The following is a 10,669-nucleotide window of genomic DNA, read 5'->3' on the forward strand; positions in this document are numbered from 1 at the left end:
AGTTATCAGGGGGGGGGGTGCTATCTGCGGTGATCATCAGTTGGATAAAAAATCAGATTTATTTCTATCTTTAAAATATTCTTCTCATCCCTGTCTCGCGTTCTTTCATCTAAATTTTTATTTTATTCTCAATTCTTTTGCTCTTCATACATAAATTATAACTCTGCTGTTGATATTTTAACATAAAATATAGTCTGAAAAAAACCTCTTACTATAGACACTCCAGCTACTTCATAAATATATAAAAATGATCCATTACTTATTTATAAGAATTGAATTATGCAATTTATGATTAATGCAAAACTGGAATTTTACAAATATTTTAACTTCAACTTGCTTTATTTAACACGCCCCCCCCCCGTCCTCTCACCCAGCACTCATTTATTTTTAATAAATTATCGTTAAATAATAAATATTATTAATGTGTTCCACGTATAAAGAAAGAAACTGTAATATTCTGGTATTTTTTAATCAAACCAACTCCATCTGTAATTTAGCCCTAAGATATCTGGTTAAATTCTAGATCATTTTATCATCATAATAAATTATCAGTAAAACACAGAACTATAACTATTAAAGATAGGGTAGATGTAATTTCAATTTATACAAGGGCATATCCGATTCTTTAAGGTACCCTTTAAAGACAACGTTTTTTTTCTATCTGGAAAAGTTTTTAATTCTGACTTATTTCTTCTTTATTTCCTGCTATATAAATGCGCAAATCGTTTTTACAGAGAATCCCAAAAATTTATCATTATCTGAGATATAAAATGAGAGATAACTTTTTCTTTTCTTAAAGAAAGGTTTAATGGTTAGTACTGTTGAAGATCTGTCACTGCACTCTACAAATGGGGACATGTCACCTAAAGTTACACTTACGTTTGCATTTTGTTTTAAGCATTTTGAATCTTGTTGTATGCTAACATACCATATGGTATTAATTCCGATAAAGATCCTTAAAAAAAACTTAATTAATGTTAATCCTATAATCTTGGTTGGGCTATTTTTGTCCAATCTGGATGATTCGACCCAACGGCCGATGAGTCATGAACAAAACTGTTTCTTATTTAAAGGTTTAGAGAGTTTAGCTGTGCCATGCACTCTAGTTTTAGTAGAAGTAAATATTTACATTTAATGTATAGCGCCCATATAAGGATTTCTCTCTAATTAGATAATGAGATAGATAGACAGATAGATGTTACCACAATGCAATTTCTATTGGTTCAGAATAGACAACAAACACATGACTGAACCCTGATTAAATCAGGCTTCAGTCATGTGTTTNTATGAATACATTTAAGGAATATATAGAAAGAATTCAGATTTGAATACATTTAAGGAATATATAAAAAGAATTCAGATTTGAATATATTCAAGGAATATATAGAAAGAATTCAGACATGAATATATTTAAGGAATATATAGAAAGAATTCAGATTTGAATACATTTAAGGAATATATAGAAAGAATTCAGATTTGAATACATTTAAGGAATATATAAAAAGAATTCAGATTTGAATATATTCAAGGAATATATAGAAAGAATTCAAACATGAATATATTTAAGGAATATATAGAAAGAATTCAGATTTGAATATATTCAAGGAATATGTAGAAATAATTCAGACATGAATATATTCTAGGAATATATAGAAAGAATTCAGATATGAAAATATTTAAGGAATATATAGAAAGAATTTAGATATAAATATATTCAAGGAATATATAGAAAGAATTCAGATATAAACTTATTCAAGGAATATAAAGAAAGGATTCAGATATAAGTACATGCAAGAAATATATAGAAAGGATTCAGATATTAGTATATTCAAGGAATATATAGACAGGATACAGATATTAGTACATTCAAGGAATATATAGACAGGATTGAGATATTAGTATATTCAAGGTAGATATAGACAGGATTCAGATATTAGTATATTCAAGGAATATATAGAAAAGATTCAGATATTAGTATATTCAAGGTAGATTTAGACAGGATTCAGATATAAGTATATTCAAGGAATATATAGACAGGATTCAGATATATGTATATTCAAGGTATATATAGACAGGATTCAGATATAAGTATATTCAAGGTAGATATTATAGACAGGATTCAGATATAAGTATATTCAAGGAATATATAGACAGGATTCAGATATTAGTATATTCAAGGTAGATATAGACAGGATTCAGATATATGTATTATCAAGGTATATATAGACAGGATTAAGATATATGTTTATTTAAGGTATATATAGACAGGATTCAGAAATATGTATATTCAAGGTATATATAGACAGGATTCAGATATAAGTATATTCAAGGTAGATATAGACAGGATTCAGATATAAGTATATTCAAGGAATATATAGAAAGAATTCAGATATGAATATATTTAAGGAATATATAGAAAGAATTTAGATATGAAAATATTCAAGGAATATATATAAAGAATTTAGATATAAATATATTCAAGGAATATGTAGAAATAATTCAGATATGAATATATTCAAGGAATATATAGAAAGAATTCAGATATGAAAATATTTAAGGAATATATAAAAAGAATTCAGATTTGAATATATTTAAGGAATATATAGAAAAAATTCAGATATGAATATATTCAAGGAATATATAGAAAGAATTCAGATTTGAATATATTTAAGGAATATATAGAAAGAATTCAGATATGAATATATTCAAGGAATATATAGAAAGAATTCAGATTTGAATATATTTAAGGAATATATAGAAAGGATTCAGATATAAGTATATTCAAGGAATATATAGACAGGATTCAGATATAGGTATATTTAAGGAATATATAGACAGGATTCAGATATGAGTATATTCAAGGAATATATAGACAGGATTCAGATTTCAGATATAAGTATATTCAAGGAATGTGTAGACAGGCTTCAGATATAAGTATATTCAAGGTAGATATAGACAGGATTCAGATATGAGTATATTCAAGGTAGATATAGACAGGATTCAGATATAAGTATATTCAAGGAATATATAGACAGAATTCAGATATGAGTATATTCAAGGTAGATATAGACAGGATTCAGATATAAGTATATTCAAGGAATATATAGACAGGATTCAGATTTCAGATATAAGTATATTCAAGGAATATATAGACAGGATTCAGATGTAAGTATATTCATGGTAGATATAGACAGGATTCAGATATAGGTATATTCAAGGAATATATAGAAAGGATTCAGATATAAGTATATTCAAGGAATATATAGACAGGATTCAGATATGAGTATATTCAAGGAATATATAGACAGGATTCAGATATAAGTATACTCAAGGAATATATAGACAGGATTCAGATATAATAATATTCAAGGAATATATAGAAAGAATTCAGATTTCAGATATAAGTATATTCAAGGAATATATAGACAGGATTCAGATATAAGTATATTCAAGGTAGATATAGACAGGATTCAGATATGAGTATATTCAAGGAATATATAGACAGGATTCAGATTTCAGATATAAGTATATTCAAGGTAGATATAGACAGGATTCAGATATTAGTAAATTCAAGGTAGATATAGACAGGATTCAGATATGAGTATATTCAAGGAATATATAATAAGTATATTCAAGGTAGATATAGACAGGATTTAGATATGAGTATATTCAAGGTAGATATAGACAGGATTCAGATATAAGTATATTCAAGGTAGATATAGACAGGATTCAGATATAAGTATATTCAAGGAATATATAGACAGAATTCAGATATGAGGATATTCAAGGTAGATATAGACAGAATTCAGATATAATTATATTCAAGGTAGATATAGACAGGATTCAGATATAAGTATATTCAAGGAATATATAAAAAGGATTCAGATATAGGTATATTCAAGGAATATATAGACAGGATTCAGATAAGATTATATTCAAGGAATCTTCCTCTCTATAATTTTCCTTTTTCGTTTTTCTTGTCTTTCTTCATTTAAATCTTCCTTTACAAAGTTTATCTTTTATATTCAAATTTTTTTTGACAATTTCTACAATTTATTGTTGAAGCATGTTTCCTGGAAAATTCTAATGACTGTTGATATTTTTGGGACTTAGGAGCTCTGTGTTATTTCAGAGACCCGGAGTAAAGATTTCAAGGACAAAACTCATCCGATAAGAATCTTAGAACTCTAGGAAACATACAAATATATTTCTTAACTGCACCCTTTCGTCCGTAATTTCAAAATAGTTTAGCTTCACCCTTCAGACCAAGGTTATAATGCAAGGAAAGTTATTGCAGTGGTGTACGCATCTTTTGTACTGCAATGTGCTGTCTCTGGGCGGTAATATAAACATAAGACGGATGTCGAAGCCTGACATGGGATCCATCTTTCACATAAAAAATCAATAAAATATTCTGGTCATAGGAAACTACTATGCGAATTATCAAAATTATCAAAATTTAATGCTTTTGACCTCCTCGGATACTGAACGAGCACTGATGCATCTGTTCTTGTGTACAAATTCCGCCCAAAGAGAACTGGTTTTAATATGTACGCAGAGTATACGCAACTGCAATTAACCTTCCTTGCATTATAACCTTGCTTCAGACCATATTCTTATATTCATAAAATCTCGTCTTTGCATTTAGTTTATCAGTATTTATACGTTCTTCGTAAAATTCGTCCAACAGTTATAATTGATTTAAGTGATATTTTATATGAAAAGTTCTATATATTTTTGTCATTATAAAGTCCTTTTAGACTTGTTGTTGCTACAGTGAGACCCATGGAATAGTAAGATAACTGTTCTAGACTCAAATAATGATTTTAAACTATTCAAGGAACATGAAACACATTAATTGTGCAGTGTACACAGACCAATTGCACTTAATGTGTTAATTTTCAAGCTACTTTTTGCTTGTTTAAAGTTTAAAGGAAATAGAAGAGTCTAAGTTAAGGAAGATTATATAAAAGTAAATCAATAATCAAATTTCTAACTCAAAAATTAATAAAACAAAATGTAAAGCTATTAACTTTTGTCAATTTACCTAGGAGAGAACATCTTTAAGTTTTGAATCGTTGTCAGCTAATTCCGTGATACGTGAGTAAGATTTGAATATGAGGATATCATGGCATCTAACTCCGTGATACGTGAGTATGATTAGAGTATGGAGATATCCATGGCATCTAACTTCGTGATACGTGAGTAGGATTTGTGCATGGTGATATCCATGGCATCTAATTCCGTGATACGTGAGTATGATTTGAATATGAGGATATCATGGCATCTAACTCCGTGATACGTGAGCATGATTAGAATATGAGGATATCATGGCATCTAACTCCGTGATACGTGAGTATGATTAGAGTATGGTGATATCCATGGCATCTAACTCCGTGATACGTGAGTATGGTTAGAGTATGAGGATATCCATGGCATCTAACTCCGTGATCCGTAAGTATGATTTGTGTATTGTGATATCCATGGCATCTAACTCCGTGATACGTGAGTATGATTAGAGTATGGTGATATCCATGGCATCTAACTCCGTGATCCGTAAGTATGATTTGTGTATTGTGATATCCATGGCATCTAACTCCGTGATACGTGAGTATTATGGTGATATCCATGGCATCTAACTCCGTGATACGTGAGTATGATTAGAGTATGGTGATATCCATGGCATCTAACTCCGTGATCCGTAAGTATGATTTGTGTATTGTGATATCCATGGCATCTAACTCCGTGATACGTGAGTATGATTGGAGTATGAGGATATCCATGGCATCTAACTCCGTGATACGTGAGTAGGATTTGTGTATGGTGATATCATGGCATCTAACTCCGTGATACGTGAGTATGATTAGAGTATGGTGATATCATGGCATCTAACTCCGTGATACGTGAGTATGGTTAGAGTATGGTGATATCCATGGCATCTAACTCCGTGATACGTGAGTATGGTTAGAGTATGAGGATATCCATGGCATCTAATTCCGTGAGTATGAATTAAGTATGGTGATATCCATGGCGCAGGGTCGCTTTTCAGGACTAAATTCCTCAAGACCAATAAATAGAAAATTTTGACAAAGCTGACAAAAGTTTAGAGTTTTATTTGAATTCCTCTCTTGGCTTCAAATTCTGCCATTTATTCATTTTTATCTAGTTTATGTCTCCAGATATACGTCCTTCGATCTTCAAACATCCAGGGTTCTATACAAAATTTAAAGTTTAATTCACAGAATTGTGGTTTTACCGATTTTCGTAAAAAAAGTGTTAATGCCAAGAAAAATAACTAGATAAGAACAATAAAATAGTGAAAAATATTCTAAATTAACCGAACAAGATAAAAAGGTTTACGCTTGTTTCAGATTCAAATTCACTTCCAAAATTCTTAACTTTTGATCAGTAAAAAAAAAACAGTAATAATTACTGTCTAGATTACGAACTATAAGGAAGTAGTCTATTAAGGGTGCTCGAAATCTCATCAGCCTAAATTATCCTGGGAGGGGGGGGCTTAATCCCCAGCCTTACAAATAATAGTTTTCACTTCTCAAAGAGAGGGTACTTCGCCCAAAGCCCCCCCCTCTGCTTGAAATCCGATCCTACACCCCTAAAAGTTGTATTCCTCTAAATCCACTAAGGACGGAAGCATGTCAGATTATTATCTGAAACCTTCTCTTTTATAATTCTCAAATTCAACCCAATTATTTCCACAGCAGAGAGCAGCAGGAGGATTATAACAGGAACTGTATTAAAAAGGGGGTTGATGGTCAGGGGAGAGGAGTTGATGAGGAGGGGTGTGGGGCTGAAGAAGGGGGGTCTTGAGATAGGGTGGCTAGAAGTTAAACGATTATAACTTGAAAAAGTCGTCTTCCTATTCCATAGTTTAATAAGTCCTAGTGAAGTTCAGACTTTTAAAGGTCTCTGAAGTCAGGTTGCAAAGGTACAAAAATATTTTGGGACTTTTAGGCGAGAAATCAGTATCATTCTGGAATAATATTGGCAAGAAAAACTCGATAGGTTTGCGAATCGCAGAAAAACTTAAAGACATATAATTAGACTAATTTCTTCATCCCTGTAAACAATTGAAATGATTTATCTGGAGTAAAAACAACTTTAGTGTGAAATGGTGCTGTAGTGAATGCCCTACTCCAACAAACTTTTAGATCAGTGCCAATCCAGGTATAACCTTCTGTAGTTATACGTATCTGTCTTACAAGATACAACTCAATCACGAACTATAGGTCGCTCAATAATACTTTAGTCCATATCAAACCGGATACGACTCAATCAGTATTCTCAAGTATCTGTCTTACAAGATACAACTCAATCAAAACAACAGGGTTTGCTATAATATTTATTACAGTGCTAATAAAAAGCGCTTGATCTCAATATTCACAACTTTTAAATTTGAGAGATAATTTCTTAATCCAGTCATTTTATTCATAAATCCAGATTTGATCCATAGATTCCAAACACAAAGTTTTTACCTCAAAGGCTAGTTTTTTAAATTTCTTCAATCTCTGCCATTATATACTTTTTAAGAAGGGAGAGGGGGAGACTAATTATGCAGGTTTTACAGGAACCAGTTGATTTTATCAATTCAGGGGCAGGAAGCTGACAGGATGGGAGAAGGAGGGGGAGGAGGGAATACGCCCAAGATAAAAAACTTTTTCGGAAATTAACTTAATTTGGGTGATATTAAGACCGGTGAGAAAACGGTGGCCGATTCTTCAATGGGTTTTCAAAATCAATAATTTGGCGGAACTTTGCAAAATATCAATAATAATTGCAGGCCTTTAGAAAACCGAAAGAATTCCTACAAGGACTTTTGAAAAAAAAAATCGAAATAAGGTAATTCCTGAAAATCCAACCAACAGATTTAGCGAAATCAAATCAAATTAAGTTGTATTTTAGATTAAAAGAGATACTTGAACATTACACCCGAGTTTATATATATAAATATTTGCAAATATTATCTGCCAAAATATAATGGCGTGGAACTAATCCTGGCGAAATAAAATATAGTTCATTGCTGATTTTTATTTGATTTCCATTCTAAACCTTTTTACACAACGAGAATTAAAAGAATTACATATATTACATTGGATTAGGCATTTACTGGCAATTCATCTTTTTTTGCAATTCGCTTTTGCTATGATCGAAAATATTTTCACTTGCAAGGTAAAATTTAATGGATCGTTGAAAAAATGACTGGAACTTACTAAATTCTAGCTCTAAGAAATAAGTCATTTTTTGTGTTCATAAATTTTATGCTCCATATTTTCGCACAATTTTGAACAGCTTCTAACTTTATACGCCCGCGAGGCACTTATTATTTAAAACACTGTAAAATTGAAAAACTTTCTTCTTCATTTTCATGCATTTTGTTGTTGTGATTTTTTTTGCAAAATAATTGCACATAGTTCAGATAATTTAAACAAAAATCTTTGCAGCTGATATTCAATTTAAAGTAAAGGGATAAAAAAATATATTTCTTTTTTCAAAAGTATTAATTTCATATCTGTAGTTTAATTCTCACACATGCTTGCTCCCTTATTCCGTATGTTATACGATACCCTTACTCAGGGGGCTTTACAGGACTGGTATTTCATAATTTCATTCGCTTTTTCAGATAAAAAAAGGATGTACGAGGAGATCAAATTAATCTTGATGCTGCAGTTTTACCTTGTCAGGGAAAACCAATGATTAAAAAATTTTTAACTAAAAAATTTGAGAGCCCTCAAATGCTTATTTTTACATTCAGCATTTTTTAAGCTCTACATTTATCATCATAAATCTACAGAATGTTTTGGATTCTTTTTGGAGATTACTTTTTGATTTCGTAAAAATCTCCTGAAGCAAGCAGTTTCTAATCCTATTCTTTTAACAATTCTAATTAATTTTTTCGTTTTTATTCATAATAATACCATTTTTATTCTAAATTATCTATTATTTTTTCCCTCGTTTTTCTTGTAAATTTTGATCGTCGTGTAACATCATAATTAATTAATTACACATAAATAATATGAAATCTTGACAGAGAAGGCGAGGAGGGCCGGAGGGGGGTCGAAATGAGATGACTAGAGAAGAGATGTTGGGGATAACCCCCCCCCCCTCCCCTAGTTGTTCCTATATCCTACCCCCACCTGCCCATCCTGTTCCTCTTCCTTCTACTCTAAATTATTTCCCGCCATATCCCGCCTGGCGTATTAAATGCGTAAATACAGTTCCCGCCAAAAATCCTAATTGCGTCATTATCGATCCCAAAAAGTTGACGTGTGTTTATCGTTAGGATTTGTTGTTTTATAATTTTGAATATTGATATAAAAATATCAAAGACATTTTACTTGCATATGATTTTTTAACAGATTAAATTTGGGTCCTTTGAGAAAATTATTGAAAGAATACATTTCAACTGTTTTTATACTGTCCTTTTTTTGACAATCTTTTGAACCTGTGTAAGATTTTTAAAGATTTAAATGTATTTACGTATATTTAAAAAAACATAAACGTTTTTTTTGTAGACATGTGTTTTGTACATTATTGTAATGTGCATGTATGATTTACAGATATATATGATATATCGCATATGTATTACTTATCAGGTTTACAATTACGAATATATTTTAAGGTTTAACTTTATTAATTGAGACACCTTGTACGAAATATGCCTATGTTTATTGAGACACCTTGTACGAAATATTCCTATGTTTATTGAAATACCTTTTACGAAATATTCCTATATTCATTGAGACACCTTGTACGAAATATTCCTATGTTTATTGAGACACCTTGTACGAAATATTCCTACATTTATTGAGACACTTTGTACGGCATATTCCTATATTTATTGCGACACCTTGTAAGAAATATTCCTATGTTTATTGAGAATTTGAGACACCTTGCACAAAATATTCCTATATTTCTTGATACACCTTGTACGAAATATCCCTATGTTTATTGAGACACCTTGTACGAAATATTCCAATGTTTATTGAGACACCTTGTCTGAAATACCTATAAATTTTATCCTTAACACTTTGAACACTTGTCTTTTTCCCACAAGATAACTTCTTGAAATTCCACAACATAACACCCTGAACCGCCCCCCCCCGTCCCCCCTGTGGGATATGATACCCTATCCTGTATATTTATGTCACATATTCCTGGTTTATTTGACTTGAGAATGCTTTGGCTCAGTTCTATCCCTTCTTATCTGATATTTCTATCTTTCTTTTATATTTCTATTCAACATTTTTCTCTTTAAAATATTTTGTAACTTAGTTTTTCATCCTAATGTATTTCTTTAATGATTTTTTTATTTGTCTTATTCTCTTCAATTTTTTTGTCTTTAAATAATTGTGTCCTTTAATTAGTTTTTTATCTCAATGTCTTTATTTTATTATTTTTTTTTGATTTTTGAGTCTTTAGTGTTTTTTTCTTTAAATGCATTTTTTGGCTGTGACTGTAAAAGGCTGTATTTTTCTAAATGTCTCTTTTTTGTCCTTAATTTTCGGTTTTGTCTGTTAATCTTTTTTGTTCTGATTTCTATCAATATTCTGGAATTTTTTGTTTAAAAATGAATTTCTGTTTATATTTATTTATTTTATTATTTTCTTTGTCTTACAATTGTTTTCTTTCCATCTTTCCATGTTTTTCTTTT

The sequence above is a fragment of the Eurytemora carolleeae genome, unplaced genomic scaffold (assembly GCF_000591075.1).
Source record: "Eurytemora carolleeae unplaced genomic scaffold, Eaff_2.0 scaffold302, whole genome shotgun sequence".
NCBI classification, from domain to species: Eukaryota; Metazoa; Arthropoda; class Copepoda; order Calanoida; family Temoridae; genus Eurytemora; species Eurytemora carolleeae.